Consider the following 19,056-nt stretch of genomic DNA (forward strand, 5'->3'; position numbering starts at 1 on the left):
TTTGGGTGGCGTGTGGGTAATTCCAGGCCTTTTTACCAGTGGACAAGCTGCCACAGCTGGCTTGTGGCAGAGCTGGGGCTTCTGCCTCCTGCTCTAGCCCAGCCTCTGGCTGTTTTTCTCCTCCTGGGCACACAGAGGATGCCTGCTGCTGTGGGAACCTGGGCAGGGCTGTGCTTCATATGGCAGGTGGGCAAGGAAATGCTGACCCAGCGTCCCTTACTCTTGGCAGCCCCTCCGCTGCCCACGGCTGCCAGCTCTCAGAGGCTCTGTCCTAGTCCAGTTTTTCTCACCTGCTTCCTCAGCCTCTTCCTGCTGACAGCTCTGGGACTGCTTCTTGGCACTGACTATTTGGCCGAGATGTGTCCACGGGGGAGGGGACAGGTGTACGGGTCTAGCGGAAGGAGCTAGAATGATCTAGCTGGTGGACTCCCTACCTGCTCCACTGTTCACATCTGACCCCGACCCTCACACCGTCTCCCTCCCTCCACTGCACGGGCAAGGACTGGTGTGCCCTCCTTGTGTTTGTCCTGGTGGGTCAGGATGGTTGGTGCAGAGCTGTGACCAGTGCTCTCATTGGCCCTCTCACTAATGCTGCCAAGCTGCCAGCCTAGGCCCCCACTGGGGCGGCCCCTCCTCAGGCTTCTGAGCCTCTTTCATGGCTCCACTCCTTGCCTGCCCTACTCCTAGAGGCTGCCCCACCCCCAGTAGCTTGGAGCCTCAAGGGCTGGCAGCTGCAAGAGAGCAGAAACTGCAGACAGTGGCATTTGGGAGAGTTTTCCTTGCCTTGGCATTTTCCTCCTCCCGACCTTATCACAACCCCATGGGGCATAACTGGGGGCAGATTGTGGCCCATTTATAAGTTAGAAACCATGGCAGACCATGGCAAGGAAGCTGTGTATGAAGACCCTGTCTCATCGCCAGGCCAGTACCTGGTCTGCTGCTAACCTGTCATCTCTTCTTCCTTAGGTTAGCCAGATAGCCCTGAGCTACACTTCCTTGGACGCTATAGCTCCACCCCAGCCCTTGCCAATTTTTCCTTGTGTAGTCCATGAAAGTGTGGACCCTAAACATTCCGCCTCCTCTACAGCCCATGGGACTGAGGGAGGTCTCCTGAGCCCCTTCTCTACCCTCCCCCATCAGCACCATATTGTCCCCATGCTAGGGGGAGAGTAGGGAACATATGCTTGGGCTCAGAGCTCATTTGCATAATGAGGATATCAAGATGAATAATTCATCAGTTGCTTGGGGGTGCAAGGGGAGGATGAGGAGAAGGGCAGATCCTCTCCTCTTCGAAGCCTAGGGCAGGTACATTCCTACTTCCGAATGGGTGGCAGGGTACGAGGAGAACAGCTCTGGGGACCTTGTGAAAAGCAAGGCAGGAGAGACTATCCTCAGGCGTGGGACAGTCATCGGGTGTACCAGCCCTGGGATAGGTAAGATGCTCGCTTATAGGGGAGATGACCTTCTGCTAAGAGTGGGAGGAAACTGTTGACAAGGCTGGCTGGAAGCAGGGACCTGAGATGCCGTGAGGATCACAGCCTATCTTCTGGAAACATACTGCCCATGTCAAACTCTATGGATCTCACTTGCTGGTCAGGGCGGAAATGCCTGTTGCCCTGGTTCTATCTTAAATGGCTCCTCCTTCATGATGGTCTTAGCCGACCTTTGTGCCACTGGGTATCCTCACAGACCTGTTGTGAAGGAGGGAAACCCAAGGTCCTGGTCAGTCATCCCCAACAGCCAGTCCCAGAGCTCAGACAGGCCAACCATGAGCAGGTGTCCAGGCAATGGAACCGCACAGTCAGCACCTCCCCAAGCTATGTCCACAGAAGCAGGTTCAGAAATTCCCAGTCCCAGTCTCTTCTGGGTCCCCCCAACTGACATCGTCCAGTCAGAGTGATCCAGGCCCATGGCGTCTGTGGCTCCTCAACCTTTTATGAGGACCAAAAATAGTATTTCTAAACCAGCGCCACCGCCGGTCCTGTCCGCCTTGTCTTCCCCCACACTATTCCTCCTGCTCGTCAGCTCAGCACTCAGGAATGTGTACATAATATTTGCAGCATGCCACATCTGGAGCTGGCTATCAGCATGGGCCAAAGTCCGGAAACATCTACCGTTCTCTGTAGGTGCCTTTGAGAAATGTCTCTGTCCCACCACCTCCTCCCCAGCTCACCTCTGCAAACTTACACACTGGCTTTAGTATTTGCTGAAAATGCTTCTGTTCCCGTTTGAGGAAAGTGTGTGTTGGGCATCCAAGGCAAGGTTAACAGTGCCCTAAAGTGGCATGGAGCACCAGAACCATAGAGGGGCAGAAGAAGAGGCTTGGGTGAGGGGACGTGCCAGGGGTTGGAAGTGGTCCCAAAAGGACCAGGCAAAGGCAGCAGTTGTGATCCCTAGTCCACACACTGATTTGTGTGTGCCTTTGAAAGACAGGCGGGCGGCAAGCAGCTCTTTAGGGATGCAGTGCACTGAGAGTCTGCTGGGGGATGATGAGAGAACCCCACCAGATCCTTCCAGGCTTACTGCACCCCCACCTCAGAACCGGCTTCTCTGCACTTGCTTATCACGCCGGCCCCACCCCTTTATCCAGCCACCTCCCTCCTTTAGGGGCCCAGAGACACCCTCCTTTCCCCTGGTGCAGTTGATGGTGATGCGGGGCGCCTTGTAGTGGGGGAGGTGGCAAGGGGCTCGGGTGTGAAATATGCCGCTGGGTAGGGATTGCTGTCGCTTGCCTCCCTAAAAACCCACATATTTTATTCTTTAATGGAAAGTTAATTGTCTTATTATTCCCTCCATATGGTCCTCTTGCTCGGCACCCAGCGGGGATGCATGGGGCTGAGGGGGGGCTCCTGGGAGGGCGTCGGAAACGTGATGAGGCCGCCGCTTGAGCATAATTGGTTACAGAGAGGCGGGTGCAGCAGAGCCTGGCCGAGCCCTGTCTGGACCCCCTTTTTGTACCCTGTTCTCAGCCTAGCCTACTCCCTACCTTTTCCCTTTCCTTGCCTGTCTTTGAGTGACAACACACGTCCCCCACAGACACCACGACGTCTGGAGCACGCTTTCCTGAGTGAGGTTACGCAGTGTTGGTGGGAGGTGGTTGCTGCTCTTCTGCTCCGCCCTGAGATACACACTCTCCAATGAGACTTAATGGGGAAAATTTCCATTTTTTTGAGGAGTTTTTCTAAAAGCTGTTTCATCTATGGAAGGAACTGCTTGCTGCCTATGGGCCAGCCAGGCTAAGGTCTCCCACCATTTCACACAGCACATCAGAGAGACATTGCAGGAAGTACAGTGGAGGGACACCTTCCCTAGGTAGTATCCATGCCTCGAGCACCAACAGCCTTAGTCGCCCTAATGCTGGCAGCTCCTGCCAGGCTGCTGCGGTTGACTGGCACTAGAGCCTTTCTTAGCTCCAACCCTCCCCTCTTTCTTCCGTCTGGGAGCATGAGAGTGTTGTTTCCGAACGACTTCAGCGGGTGGAGATACAGTGATAAAAAAAACCCAGAAGGGGTCTGGGCACAAACACATGCCTGCTCTTCACCCCTGGAGTCTCAGCTGAGAAAGGCTGAGGCAGAGGTCCTTGCTAGATGGCTTGTGGGATTTTGGAATCTCCTCAGAAGGTGCTGCTAAGGTTTCTGGGAGTCCACAGACATAGAAGGGTCTAGAAGAATATCGATAGATGGGACCCACTACCAGATACAAGCATAGGGAGAGAGGCCTCTGACTTCTAACTTGACAAGAGGTCACTATGGGGTGCATCCAAGGTCATCTCGAGGACATGAGGAATAGCTTGGAATAGGAACAACATATGTTTGTGGTCTATGTCTTCTGAAGACAGAATCTGCCCTGGCTCACACTGAGGTGGAGCTGGGGTCTTAGAGCTTATGCCTTGGGCAGCAATTGAAAGATAATGTGGTTGGGAATGACAGGGCTGGACTTTCAGCGTTGGACCTGGGGCATGCCCTCCTGCCTGTTTGAGCTTCTACCCCCATTTGTGATATGGAGATCCAAGCAGTTCTGTCTTCATGGGAGATGTAGGAGCCTCAGGGGATCAGAAGAAGAAAGGTGTTGGCTCCAGAGGCATGCACATCAGAGCTCTTCTGCCCGGAAAAGGAGCCCTGTGAGCATGGGTGTCTCCATTCCGTATCTCCAGAACAAATCAATTGCAGTTCTAAGGGTTGGTCACAGGTTTTTTAAAAATTCAAATATCAGGGTGTCGTCTCTGCTTAACTCAACCCAGGATTTTGAAAATTGGTTTTCTCATCCCAGCTGATCATGACATATTTTGGAGACATTTTACTGAGAAAGGCATAAAGGCCACCAAGCTTGGGCAGGGCTGGAATAAATAGCATCTATGAATCTATGATAAAATGAGGGTAGTGCTTTTCTTGGCCAGAAGTCCAGGGAGCCAAATGCAGAGACACCATGTGGCGGAGATGGCAGAGGTTAAGGGAAGAGACCTTGATTTACCCTCTTAGCCAACAAGTCACATGCTTGCCCCTCAGGCCCTTTAAGAAGAGTGAAGAGTATGGCAGCTTGCCTGGCATAAACTCGGGGACAGAACAAAGCCACCAAGCTCTGGACTGTTCCCAGGTATTGGCCCCAGGAATGGGCAGGTTGGTGGGTCAGGCCACAGCTGGGATCGGGGGTTCTTAAGTGGGAGCTCCAGGGATTTCAGGGTCATCTGGCTGGGGGTTCCTTGCCTTAAGAAGGGGCAGTGTTGGAGGACATGAGCAAAACCTTTCCAGGCAGACAGCACTTCCCTGAAGTGAAGGCCGCTTAGGTCTGTTGTCTCAGGAATTTGGAGATGCCTATCCAATAAAGAATGCTAATCCAATGCCTATCCATAAAGCAAGTCACCTCTCAATGCACACGTACATGGAAAAGATGTTCTAGTGAACACATGGACTCCTCTGAGATCGCCAGAGAAGCTAACTTTGTGGCAGGAGAGCAAGAGTCCAGCTTCTGTGAAGACCCAGTCCTTATGGAAGTAGCTGGGGCCTCTGCTCCCCTTCTCCAGCTTCCACACCCATCTCTGAAGAGTGGAGGGACAGCTGAGTCTACAGCCAGGGGCTGGTCTGATGATCCAGGGTGGGGACGGGGGATGGGATAGAGAGCCTAGTGGGTTTCCATCTTGGGCCGTGGGGGACAGTTGACCCACTCTGTATTCCTCCCCATCCCCATTCTTATCCATTGCTGAATCGGTGGCAGCCATGGGGACACTTGACTCAGATTCATGGAGCCCCAAGCGCTTGGCAGAGGCAGAGAAGTAATTGGTTTTGACAAACCACAGCCGGCCCCAGGGGCGGCAGGACAGGCAGCGTTTCCCACTACCAGGCCGAAAATGGAGGTGTCCTCTCCCCGCCTTTCCTGAGTACAGCTGTCCTCTCTGTATGGATAGAGATGCCGTGTTTGGAGAAAGCAGCAGAGCCACATCCTTGGTCTTACCTCTCTCCCAGCCTTGGGACCTGGTGATTCTGAAGTCTAGCCAATCTATGCCACATAGGGGAGGAGACCAAAGTAGCTAGATCCTGAGTAGACCCCAAGGCCCTGTCCTTGTCTCTCCTTGGCTGGATATTCACATGACGGACACTTAGGCTTGGGTGCCTAGCCTCAGGGTGCACAGCAGGACAAGAAACAGGCTGTGCACATCCATGGCTGTAGTATATGCTATGCATGTAGGCACCACATGGCTGTGACAACAGATGACCAGCTAGTGACTGTTCTGTGGATGGATAACCGAAGATAGACATCTAAAGATTGAGAAGGAGGCACTGGGGCTCTGACTGTCCCACAAGGCCTTGGGTACCATCCAGCCAGTCCCCGTGGGGGAAGTGAGGTCAGTGCTAGCTGCCCTGGGAGAGATAGGCCTGTATGAGGCTGCCGGATTGAAATCTACATTCAGGAGCCCCTGATTGCTTTCTGTGAGGAAGTAGAGGAGCTGGGGAGAGGTGCTCTGGAGAAGAGCTGGCTGCACAGATACACTGGCACTTGACTGAAACTAGGGAGTACGGGCCATTCTGGGGTGATGCAAAATCTCGGCTAAGGTGGAAGCGCTGAGTAGCGGTAGCTAGAAGCTTTGCCTAGGCATTTGGGCCTCCCCGCTGCCTTGTGCCCCTCCCTCACTGGACTTCTTCCAGATCCACTTGCTCTTCTTCCTCATTCACCTTCTCCTCCTCTGCTGATTTAAACCAAGATCACAGTTCTCCTCTTCCAGGAAGCCCTCTAGGTCAGTGCCAAGGCCCTCGGTGTCTAAGACTTCCACTCCTATCAGCTTTTGCATCCTTACTGTGCACATAGGCTTCCAGGAATCTCTGGGAGGTCCAATGTTGTGATTTCATCATGTGGAATACAGAAACTGTGACCAGAAGGCAGGATTGTGTCCAGGCCTGCCAGAATCCACCGGAATAACCAGGAAGGCCATTAGCCCTGGTGACTCACTGCGAGTCAGTGGCTTCATGCTGAGACTGATATGAAATGGTACCTGGCTGACCGTTGTGTATGGAAGAGAGGTTAAAGTATGCATGCTGCTGTATGGGAATGCAAGTATGCGTGTTCACACTGAAGACACACCTGTGCCCGAGCGCTGCAGGGGAGGCGTCAACAACTGAGTGTTTGTGTGTTCATGGAAGCGAGTGCTCGTGCCTGCGTGTATTCCTCGTGGCAAGTGTGGCCAGGCAAGAGGACACACATGGATCAGCTTGTGGCTCTGAGAGCTGCCTGCGGAAGTGTGTGCAGGCGTACATAGGGCAGGGTGGGACTAAAGGAGGCAGATGCCAAGAGTTCTGTCACCTAAGCAGGTGAGAACTACTTAACCGATTCATTATCCAAGCTGAGAAATCTCAGTTGTGGATGAGAAGCACACATTACACACATGCTTTCCCCGAGTCATTTGCCGATACTGTGTGCAGCTTTCCTGCCGTGGGGCAGATAGCATCAGTTGTGTGTCATGCTCAGGATGAAGTGACCACCCCATGGAGATCGTGGACCTTGTGCAGGGCAGTTCTTGATGTCCTTAATTCAGTACAAAGACCAGGCTGTAAAGCCACCAAGGACCTTGTCCCTATGGAGCGGTGGCTGGTCCGAGGGCACAGATTCTGAGCCTTTGGATGCGTATGGAGAGCACTTCTTTAATCTACAGGCACTGCTGGGCTCTTCTTCAGGCAGTTCTCAGAGCCACACACTGATATTCTCTGCATTAATGCCTACGCTATCCTGTCCCTACAAAATGAAGGCCCTCACATTTCCCAGTAACCACACTCCTTCCTATTAGCAACACCGCTGCGGTTGGATCTGCTCTGCATCTTCCATTCAGACACAGCTCCTGAGACACTGGTGAGCTCTGCACCAGACTCCTACAATCTGGGCTCAGTGCTAACTCCAGCCCTCACTCCTCAAAGATCCCCGCAGCCGCACCTCGGTACTCTGCTGCATCATTGCGCAGTCAGACTGGGTAGATGGGTCAAGAGGCAACACTTGCCTCTTGATCAGGTGTTGACGGAAGAGCTTTCATTATGCTCCATCTATAGGCGTGGAATAAATCGGTGTGCAGTGAATTTATTCTTTTTAAAGAGGGACTTTACCACTGGGGAAAACTTTTAAAAGGAACATTTATATAAAAAGCAATTACCATGCCAGTAATTTTTATGTATTCTCCCCCTTCCTTCGTTGCCTTTGTGTTTGAACGTGACCGCCTCCTGGGCAGCTGCAGCCTGGCTCCATGGCAGCCTAGCTAAAGCTTCCTGCCTGTAGGAGCAGCCTCTTCTAGGATCAGCGTGCAGGGCCTGGGCCCAGCAGGGGTGTGGACTCCAGGAGCATGGCTGGGTGGATTTGTGTTCCAAACTTGAGTACTTTGGAAATTTCCTCCAGTGTGTAGCTTTGTCCTGAGGTTGCTCCAGAACATGTCTCAGGTCAGGGACGTCCTTTCCAGACTCTTATTGGCAGCTGCTGAGCATTTAAAAGGCCCTGCTTTGCAGCAGCTTTACAGGCCAACTCCAGGAGGAAGGAGGTAGCTGTGTAGGAGCGGGAAGGAGCGGGTGTTTCCCCTCCCTAGGAGCCACTAAGGGAGCCACTAACCGGGCACCCTGCTTCCCCAGCCATTGTTGTGCTCACATCCCATGCATTATGTAAATTGTCTCCATTGCTGAGTGGTGGAGGAACCACTCAGTGAGAAGGAGGCAGCGAGGTCTGGAGCCTGCTTGGGGGGCGGACAGGAAACTGGGTCCTGAAAACTCACTGCTTTGCATCACGGATGGTCTGGCAGCTTCTATTTCTGGTTGGGGCCCCTGGGAGCCTGCACAACGTTTACACCTCCGACCACAGCTTGTTGGGAGACAGATGGGGAGTTCCCAGGAAGTTGAATGAGCTGCCTCATTAGGTGAGACCTCCCACCTCAGATTGGCTTCAGCTCCCCCCACATCCGCAGGGCCTCTATGGACACCCTGTGGTGGAGCCACAGAAGGTCCGGGGCTGGGAAGATGGCTCGGTGGGTAAAGATGAACAGGAAGAGCCGAGTTTGAATTCTCGGAGCCCACACAAAGCCTGGTATAGTAGTGTGGGTGTGTGGTCTCAGTGAGATTGAATGCAGGAGCAGGAGAATCCTGGGGAGACCACTGGCCAACTAGCCTGGCATGCCCATCAGTAAAGAACAAGAGACAGGCTTGGACAAGATGTGAGGTGAGGACTGCTGCCTGGGCTTGTCCTCTTACTCCCACACATATGTCGTGGCGTACAAGCACTTGCACTCCTTACATGATGAACACACACACAAAGGCACACATCACAATCAATTAATTTTTTGAAAGGTCCTATCTGGCCAAGGAGATGACTCAGGGACACTCACCAGTGAACATGTGGTGTGAAAGGGTTACTGTTTGGGGCAATGTCAACATCCTGGGGCTCCAGCCCTTGTGGAGGGGCTGTGTCGCTACCAAAGCATCTGAGGGCACAGAAGTCCCCAGGCCTTATAAAGGCTAGGACAGTGATGAGGCTCTGGAGGAGTCACGAGTCCTGTCTGTCATCTCGCCTTTGACAAACATGGTTTGCTGGGAGAACTGAGCCCACCCAGAGGGCTTGGGTCCAGCACGTCACTGTCTGAAGAACTCAGTGCTCTGAGTTTTTCCAAACCACTCATCTGAGCCTGCACTTGACCGGAGGCCGAACAGTACAGACCACACACTGGTCCTCCTGTCCCAGGATCTGGGCTCCACTCTATCCCTTGAGCAGGAGGCTATGGAGTTGAGGCACCCCAGTACATTTGTGCGTGTTGTGTGTTCCCTATACATCGTGGAGTTTGTAGTCCACGAAGGCTGTGAGTTAACAAATGACAGTCCTACGCAGTCCCACTCTCCAGACAGCCGCTCTCATTCCCAAGCCCCTCCCAGGCAGGCTTGCCTATCCGTCCAGCTGAGAGAGGCCCCTGGACTTTGGTGTGAGCTCCAACAATTGTGAAGGACCCGGAGTGTCTCCAGCCTTCCTCGGCACTGTCCCTCAGCCCCTGGCATGGGTGGCTTTATCTGTCAGATCCCTCCAGTGGTTCCTATCCTTTTCTGAGTCTCACTTAGAAAAAAATGAAAGGAAGGGACCTCAGAACAGAGGCCACAAACACCAAATTGGTCTTTTGGTCACCTGTACCTGTGATCAGAGAATTCAAACCTCGAGTTGTCTTCATTTTCAGACCGAGTAAAATGGTAGGCTCTACCGCTTTGTCGTCGACATCCTGCGGCTAGAGCCGGGGTCAAACAATCTCCAATCTGATACCTCTGCCTCTGCTGTTTGTCCTTCTTCCTTCCTTCGCTTCTCTGCCTTCTCAACCTCCCTTACATTTCTAGATGGATTTCAAAATTCAGGGTTTTTAAGTCTGCATTACAAGGCACCTGGTGTAAAGGAACAGTTACACCAGCAAGCTGTGTAAGCGGAGGAGCCCCTCTGCATTCCCAACTCCCCAGAGGCTGGTACTTCTCCTCTCCAAGCTCCGTATCTCAGAATGACATACTTATGTCGCCTCTGCATGGTTGTTCAGGTTTAGGCATTATCCACAGGCGCCCCGCTGTGAGAGATGAGAACGTGCCTCCCACGGCAGGCAGTCCTGGCCCTGCTCCTCCGGTGCCATCATGTTGTGATGCAGTTAGATTCGAACTCACTGCTGACCTTGTCCTGACCTGACAAGTGCTGTTGAGAACCGAACATCTTAGCACACACAAAACTCGTTTCCTAAAGGTGACAACTGTCAGGGTTTTGTTTGTTAATTTATTTGCTGAGTGTCCTGTGACCTGTACTGCTTCTGCCTCAGACTTGCTCCTGCCATTTTGCCTGACCCTCCTCATTCAGACTGACACTTCCAGGTTCTATTCATTGCAGCTTGCTCTGGTGAAGACTGGCTGTTCCCTGGGCTTGGGCTTCGTCCGTGGGACTGTCTCCACCTCTCTGGGACGTGTCCCCTCTTTCCTGGGTCCTGTAGCTGCTTCTTTCTTGGTATCTTGATTTTTTTTCCTTTGTCTGACACAGAATGTTTTCATTTGCCTTCCTGAGAAGTGTTCATGGGAACCTGGCTCTTGGCTTGCTGGTCTCAGCCTTCCCACCCCTGCACACATCACAGGAACAGAAGTGGGCTGGAGTCCACTGGAAACCACCTACCTGCCATGTTTTAAAGCGGTTCCTTCCATTCTCCTGACACAGACAGTTTCAAAGCAGCCAAAGTCCTGAGCCATTGGCTGTGACCTGTTTTGTTTTGTTATTTTAAGCAGAAACATAAAATTTTCCCTCTCTGCCCAGTGTTTTAACGATTCCACACTTCCACACTCTAAGAGTATTTACTTCTATTTCAGCCCACAGTGGACCCTGCCACTTCATGCTCAGGGCCTTCACTTCGGGAAGTTTCTTCAATGCTTCCTTTTTCTGCTTTCTCTCGTTCCTTTTCTTTATCCTTTTATTATTTTGTTTTTGAGAACTTTCAACTCGGATACCTCTCCCTCCCCTCCTTTTCTCACCCCACTTCCTATTCCTCCTCCTCTCTGGTTTTCCATGTCTGTACTTTTGTCTGGTGATTTCTCGGTTTTATATTCTAATCTTTCTATCAAGTCTTACATTTTACCACCATCTTTTAAGTTTCTAAGATGTCTTTTTGCACCTTTTTAAAAATAACATCTTGTTCTTGTTTCATTGTTGCCACGGTGTCTGCTAACTCTCAGTAGTGTCCCTTTTTAGAAAACCTTTTTATTTTGAAAAAAAAAAAAAAAGAACACACAGAGAAGTTGAATAGATCATACAAAAATGCCCCAATCCCTTACCCGGTTTCTTCTAGGTGCCTTGCAGAACCATACTACACGTGTCAACTGAGAAACCAGTGTAGCACTGCTCTCCGAAGTGGAGATGCAACGCAGAGTTTTACTACATTTTGTACCCATGTCCTCTTTCTCTTCCAGGACCACATTTAAGACACTCCATTATATTTAGCCGCCATATCTCTTTAATCTCCTCTAGTCTGTGGCGGATTGTATCTTTGCTTGTCCTTCCTTATCTTTTTTTTTTTTTTTTTTTTAGTTTTATATATTTTTATTTCATGTGCTTTGGTGTTTTGCCTGCATGTATGTCTGTGTGAAGGTGTCAGATCCTTGGGAACTGGAGTCACAGACAGTTGTGAGCTGCCATGTAAGTGCTGGGAACTGAACCTAGGACCTCTGGAAGAGCAGCCAGTGTTCTTAATCACTGAGCCATCTCCTCAGCTCATCCTTCCTTAACACTTAAAATTACGTGCATGGGGATTCATGCACATGTATGTATATGGTCTATGTGTGTCCCTGGTGCCTGTGGAAGCCAGAGGAGGGCATGGGATCCCCGAGAACAGGAGTTATAAATGGTTGTGAGCCACCATATGGGTGCTGGGAACTAAATCCAAGTCCTCTGGAAGAGTGGTGAGGACTCTTCACTGATGAGCTAGCTGTCTAGCCCCTGTCTTGACATGTTTAAAAGTGCTAGTCAAGGGGCTGGAGAGATATCTCAGTGGTTAACAGCACTGGCTGCTCTTCCAGAGAACCCAGGCTCAATTCCCAGCACTTACATGGCAGCTCACACCTGTCTGTAATTACAGTTCTGGGGGACCCAACACCCAAGGCAGAACACCTATACACACGAAACTGAGAAATAATTTTTTAAAAAAGTACCAGCCAAAGTTAGGTATGGTGGCTCACACCTGCAATCCCAATAGTTGACAGGCTGAGGCAGAAGGATGGAGAGTTGGAGGCCAACTTAGGCTACATAGCAAAACCTATCATTGAGTTATAACTTAATAATATCATTATCATTTATGAAAAACATAAAACAAAAAAGTATTTCTCAGTTGTTTTGTCTAGTGCCCCTCCCCCTAGTTCTTCCCCCTGAAGATTCCTCGTGACTAGACTGAGGGTTTACACCCTTAAAGAAGGACATAGATGTATGTCCGTTTCAGTGTGTTGTATTAGGGCTACATGATGTCAGTATGTCTTGGTCTTGGTCACTTGGCTAAGGGGCTATCTGCTTGCTTCCTCCATAGTAAACTTGCTGTTTTCTCCATTTATAATTTTAAAAACCTTTCTTGGAGGAGATACTTTGAGGCTGTGCAAACATCCCATTTCTCTCAAACTTCTGGCTGTCAGCTTTAGCATCCTATTGCTGGAGCTTGCCTGCAGCGATTATTACTGGAATGTTCAAATGGTGCTTTTCTATTTCTCTCATTCCTTCTGCATGTATTAACTGGAATTCTTCTGTAAGGAAGAGCTGTCTTTTTTCCTCTGTTTATTTTTTCAGTTATTTATTTCAGGGTGGACTCACGGATGCTCTTTGTAGTCTATAGATATAATTCAGTAGTATTGTTATCAGTTCTGTTGTGCAGACTGCTCCAGCTCTGGAGCAGGTCGCCTCCTGCGCTCTTTGGGCATACCCTCAGTCTTGCATGAGCCCTTATTTTAATTTCTGTCATCACGAGATGCTCAGACACATCTTGTATTTTTCCTGTCCCACTCTCGGACTCTGAACCACTCCTAGGAATACTAGCTCCATTCATTGGAGAATATTTAGACATCAAGATCTGGGTGCTGTGTGTGCTTGCTGCTACTGCGTGTTATTACTGCCTCTAGACCCTAGGAGTAGGAAAAGTGTATTGGGGGGGGTTGCGCTCACCCAGGTAAGCACAACATCTATAATTACACCTGTATCTGTCCTTAATACGTTTTCAAATTGTGAAACCACAATGGGCAGGCTCCAGTACAGCAACCCAGACGCTCATTCAATTCTTCTTCCTTTCCTTCTAGAGACTTCTTTCTCCAACAGCAAGAACCCAGTTCTCATTCTATGGTGAGACACACTGGTTTGTCTAGCCCCAGTGTTTATAGCACAGATTACATTTTCTCCCTCTGCCAGTTGGTCTCTGGTTCTGAGGTGCGTGTTCCCCTCCCTGCTCCGTGTTGGTATTTCCCTTGCTCTGTACATCTTTAAACAGACACAGAGGAGCGTGTGACAGCACTGTGGACTAAGGCACTGACCCAGCTCTGGAGATCCCAAGTCGGTGTGCCACCAAATAGTGTGTGTGGTCAAGGGACGTGCGGATTATGATGTTCATTGTGTAAGATCTGCTTAGATTGTCTTCCTGGGCTGCAGGTCAAACTCCAAGAGAAGAGTCTTCCAATATCCCATTTGGGCCTTGGGATTCCCAAATATTGGGATTTCCCCCACTACTGGCAGAAGTGAGATTTCTGAGATCCAGGGAGTTAGAACAAAGAGAGGCAAAGGGCACTACCAACCTCAGAGGGACAATTAGACAACTTGGTTCTCCCCCTGCCTATGGTCCAGCACCCCTCAATCTGAGTCTCAGGTCTTCTACTTGCAGGGAAGGCCCTGGCAGGCTTAGTCCATGCATTCAGTGGCTGTGGGAAGGCTTTGCGGAAGGAGAATGTTCTGCCTTCATGACAGGGCATCAGCTGTTCTGGGAAGCCCCGGTGCCTAACACTTTGTAACTGTAATCTAGCAAATAAGACCCCCGTGGCCAGGAGGCCTTTCCCCCATAGGGATGTTCCCAGAGCCTCAGCTGATTCTGAGTCATCCAGAACAGGTTTTCTTTTCACTGCTGCCCCAGGTCTCTGAGCTCCACCCAGGACCGCACCTTTATCTTAACAGTTCTGTCCTCCTGGGAGCCTTCTCCAGTTACCAGCTCCAGCTATTGAAACTGAGCTCACCTGAGGGCTGAAGAAGTGAGGCTGGGTACGGTCTTAAAGGAGATCAGACCAATAAATTACCCAAATCAGATGACACAGATCTCAGCATCCTCATCTCTAAAAGGGAGGGTTGTCTCAGCTCTGAACCATGCTGAGATGGTGAAGGAAGTGGAGTTACTGCAGCTAACAGAACCAAGCTTCAAGTATGTAGAGGCAGCGACAGAGGGGCATGGTGCTACAGAGGCAGGAGCTGGAGGTCGGGCACGACCCAGGATATAAGTAAATTGGAGCACCCAGGACCCAAGGGCAACTGGGAGTGAGGTTGAGGGTTCCTCACTCTTGCAGATAGACCTGGGCAGACTAGGTGAGCCATAGGCCGTTCTTGAAAAGCTTAGAGCTAAGATAATGGAACGGCTTTTTGCAGGCAACCGCTGGTTACAGGGAAAGATGCTCAGAAGGAAAAGAGACTTCACTTCCAATTTCTGTGATGGCATTTCCAGAGGCTGGGCTGGCTGGACCACCTGCCAGAGTCTACTTTATTGCTTTTTGTACTTGCTTCACTCAGTAAAGGATGGAAGAGGGGACAGAAGGCATTCAAGAACTCTAAAGAGGCAGTGGTGGTTTGTTTGTTTGTTGAGGGTGTGTGTGTGTGTGTGTGTGTGTGTGTCACTAGTGATGGAGCCCGGAGCCTCATCTGTGCTAGATAAGTACTCTACCACTAAGTGACCTCCCCAGCTCAACAACGGTATTCTAAGGGGGAGGCTATCCTGGGGAGGCCAGGGCTGGAATGAGAGGCCAGGCTCTACTCTGACCTCTTCAGGGAAGATTTGGGTATCTGGGCTTTCCCTTCCTGTTTTTGGTTTTTCTTCTGCAAAATTGGGTGGTGGCATAGAACCCACTGCCATGCCCTGAGCTCCTGGTCTGGAGTGGTTAGCCATGGAGGAAGGGCAGGTGGACAAAGTCAAAATAGGTGGGACTGAATGAGGTGGGGCAGATGAGGGCTCCTGATGAGTGCTGAGCAGGCATGACATTAGGGAATTGTCCCTCTGGGGAACTGAGGTCAAGAGAGGGCCACGACAGGCTCTCTGTCATACAGCAAGCAGGGGCCAGAACATGAGATGTAAATTTCATCCTGGGTCAGTGGGTGAAAATGATGACGTCGATCTGTTGTGCTGGTTGCAGTAGGTAAGGCACACCTGTGTTACAGATGCACTCAGCCATGAAGGGAGCTGGCCCCATCGTGTGAGCCTTTCCCCTCCCCCGCCCAGTAAGCCCTCATCTTGTCTTGCCCTTTATTTTGTGGGAACCAGCCATGGAGACTGGTTCAGCGCTAATTCAAAGCCACCAGCCTCCTTCCTGCCAAGCCCTTCCCCTTGGCACGTGGCCCTCTCTAGTGAGTACACCTCTCTGTGCCTCAGTTTCTCCACCTAGAAAGCGGGGTTAACACTACATGTCCTGGTCCTTTCCTGGGGTGTCTCCAAATTTAAGCCACACATAACATGCTGGGCTGGTGACAAGAAGAGGTACTGGATGGTGTCTGATCGACATCCTCCATGGTTGTGGCGGTGGGAGGGTGAATGGCCGTTGAAACCCTGCCCTCCTGGAATCTGTCAAAGGTTGACAATGCTTGGCACTGGGGACAGGCTGGGATGGATGGAGCAGAGCATGCAGAGGAGTGGGCATGTAGGCCCGAGTGTCTGTTTTGCTGATTGCTCCTTTTGCTTTCAAGGAGATTAAACTATTTTTAGTCCGTGCCTACTGCTGGTGAGACGCCGGAGGAAGCCTTTCCATCGCCGCGATTTTCTGGAAGCTGCCAAGTGTGGTCTTCAGCTCAATTCTGGGAGCCTCCCAGAGCGGGCAGGAGGAGTGTCTCTCCATCTGGGGGCTTTGGGGACAGGCTAAGATCTTCCCTGAGGTCCTTGCTACGTTGGCCTCCTCAAACCGCGCTGCCTCGGCCTGCACAAAGCAGTAATCTGATGCGCCCAGTGTTTGTAACGCTGTGTTTAAAAAAAGTAATTTATTTTCTAATTATTCCTTGTCTTGCATAACCGTGCATTGCCAAAGTGTCGCTATTTAAAATATTTATCTCTCCACGCCGCAGGAGCAGCTCTGGAGCGTGGAGGGGGAAGAAATAAAAGTCCGCGTGCCAGTCGCAGGCATATTACTTTGACTCGTCCTGGCGGCTTTGACGTCTCCCTGTAAATACATTTATTTTTCATTAGGACGTTTCTGAGCTTGTGGCCCCCGGAGAGCGGAGTGATTACGCTGCTCATCCACGAGAGATGTAATGGAGGGTGCTCGCAGAACGAGTTCCGCCGAGAGCATCCTGTGCCTGCCTGTGTTGGAAGGGCTTGGGTGTGGGCTTGGAGTATGTTGGGGCAGACAGTATCCAGTCCTGAACTTTGTGTGTGCACTATAAACATGTGGCCAGGGACTTTGAACTTTGATTTAATGGGGAAACTGAGGCCCAAAGAGGGTGTGCTTTGGAATGGAATCAACTTCATCGGTAAAACAAGCAGCAGGTCACTGGCCTGTCCTAGCCATGGCGCCAAAGCCTGTCTTTATGGCTGGAAAGGCTTCCTGGTCAGCGTCAGGGAGGTCCTGGGTAGCTTCAAAGGCGGCATATGCAGAGCTCAAGCAGAGGGCCAGAGGGTCCTGTTGGCAGGCTTCCACTTGCAGGTCTCCCAACTCTTTCCCCATTATCTGTCTGTGGCTGCAGATTTGGCTGGTCCAAGGGTTCCGAAAGCATCCATCTTCCCACTGGAGCCCACTGCTAGTGGAAGCTGGACCTGGCTCCTCCCTCACTAACGGCTATTTTCCAATCAGAAAAAAGAAAAGTCTTTTTTTTTTTCTTAGCTCACTGAGTCTAAGAGAGAGTTTTATGTTGAATTTTAAAATACCTTATTTTTTCCAGTCTCTAAACTGCTAATCTCCCAGGCTAAGGGATTCTGGGACAAAGGCGAAGCCTGGAAGTGGAAATCTGTAAAATTAGCTTCAGCGGTATTAGTGTTTGCAGTTGAAGATTGAAAAATTGCTTTCCCAGGGCCTGATTGGAGGCTCCGGGCTCCTCGGGGGAAGAGGCAAGGACTCTGATCTTGGGAGGCTGCTGTGGGGCTGGGAGCCAGGCTGCCTGTGCCGGCCTAGGGAGTGTCTTCTCCCAGGTTGCCCCCAGCAGCTAACAGCTTTTCTAGCTCTCCGTTCACAGCAGGTGCCAAGTTCATGCTCCGGAGTCCAGCTGGGCCCCTTCCTCATCTTTCCTTGAGACCTCCTGAGCACAGTTCCTTCCAGCCCCCCACCCTAGTTCTCAAGCCCACGAGGGTGGGAGGAAGGTTCCACAGCCAGGCAGAGGGGCCAGCTCTGATGCACGTGGGTGCGCCCGTATGGCCCATCAGGCCTCTTGTGTGCTTGATTGCCTCTGATTGGCTGCAGCTGAATTCAGCAAAAGCTATTATTTGCCCTTGATGAGCCAATCAGATGGCCTCATTGGCCATTCAGAGCAGGCACCGGAACCTGGGGGTGGGGGGAGGGAATAGGACTCAGTAAAGGGGGAGACTATGAAACAGATGCAGGACCCAAGCCTGGTCTGTGTCCACCACGACCTTCACACAAGTCACACCCTCATTCTCTGACTCATCACCCCAAACCAGGGCTCCTTACCCACCGCTACCTTCCCTGTTACCTGTCAGCCTTTGTCCCACAATTCCTCTTTCTGCAGAACCTTTCCACATGCCTCTTCTTGTCTAAACCCAAGACTTGCTCCATGAAACCCATCCCCATTCCCAAGAGGACCTAACTTTTCTAAGGTGCCACAGCTCCATGCCAGCACTCTGGCCTGCTCCACCAGCAATGACAGGAACCATGGAGCTAACATCAGAAAGCTACAAAGAAGCCTGGCTGTTCAGGCCTATAATCCCAATTACTTAGGAAGCTGAGACAAGATAGTCACACGTTCAAGACCAGCCTGGGAAACTAGTGAGACTGAGTCTTATAAAGAGAGGAGCCGAGTGGGGTGGCACACACCTTTAGTCCCAGCACCAAAGAGGCAGACATAGGTGGACCCCTGAGTTCAAAACCAGCCTAGTCTACAGGTTGAATTCCAGGACAGCTAGGACTATGTAGAGAAACCCTGTCTCAGGGGAGAAAAAAAAAGAGTAAAGAGAGGGCTAAGGCAATATAGCTCAGTGGTATAATCTTTTTTGTATTTTTTTAAATTTTATTGATTTTTATTGAGCTCTACATTTTTCTCTGCTCCCCTCCCTGCCTCTCCCCTCCCCTTCAACCCTCCCCCATGGTCCTCATGCTCCCAATTTACTCAGGATATCTTGTCTTTTTCTACTTCCCATATATATTAGATATATGTATGTCTCTTTTAGGGTCCTCATTGTTCTCTAGGTTCTCTGGGATTGTGAATTGTAGGCTGGTTTTTTCTTTGCTTTATGTTTTAAGACAGTGGTAGAATCTTTGTCTAGCATGTGCAAGGCCATACGTGTCTTCAGCATAGAAGGAAGCAGGCTGTTGTCATCGTCACCATCAGAATTTTTCCTTTGACCTTGGGCAAGTGACGTACATTCTTAGTTTTGTTTTCCTTGCCTGCAAAAGGGCCTAATAATTGAACCTCTCTGAACAGAGTGTGACCTTAGTTTGGGGCTGCAAGATGTGAGGCCCAGAACTGGGTAAGGATGTGGTGGTCCTACAGCCCCCACGATTGGCCTTCTTGAGCCTTTGTAAACTGGCTGAGAGTTTGGCAGACAGACTGGGCAGTCCAGTGACTCTGCCCTGTTCAGATGATGTCTGAATGTCAAGATACCAAAGCAGGTACATGCTATAGACTCTGTGTGTGTGTGTGTGTGTGCAGACAGACACACATATA

General features: G+C 50.8%; 2 protein-coding genes across 6 annotated transcripts in view; one reads left to right on the forward strand and one right to left on the reverse strand.

The window, feature by feature from the left end:
- Positions 1-8,777, reverse strand: part of Hemk1 (HemK methyltransferase family member 1) — a 105,627-nt gene extending 96,850 nt beyond the window's left edge. Inside the window, exon 1 of the mRNA XM_050139294.1 lies at positions 8,767-8,777. The gene's annotated coding sequence lies outside the window, so the exon portion shown is untranslated. The remainder of the gene's footprint in view (positions 1-8,766) is intronic.
- The window catches only part of Cacna2d2 (calcium voltage-gated channel auxiliary subunit alpha2delta 2), a 128,443-nt gene that overhangs the window by 26,555 nt on the left and 82,832 nt on the right, over positions 1-19,056 (forward strand). The gene's annotated exons all lie outside the window — the stretch shown is intronic.

Source organism: Alexandromys fortis, unplaced genomic scaffold (genome assembly GCF_014885135.2).
Source record: "Alexandromys fortis isolate MF-2015 unplaced genomic scaffold, M_Fortis_MF-2015_v1.1 scaffold_36, whole genome shotgun sequence".
In the NCBI taxonomy this organism is placed as follows: domain Eukaryota; kingdom Metazoa; phylum Chordata; class Mammalia; order Rodentia; family Cricetidae; genus Alexandromys; species Alexandromys fortis.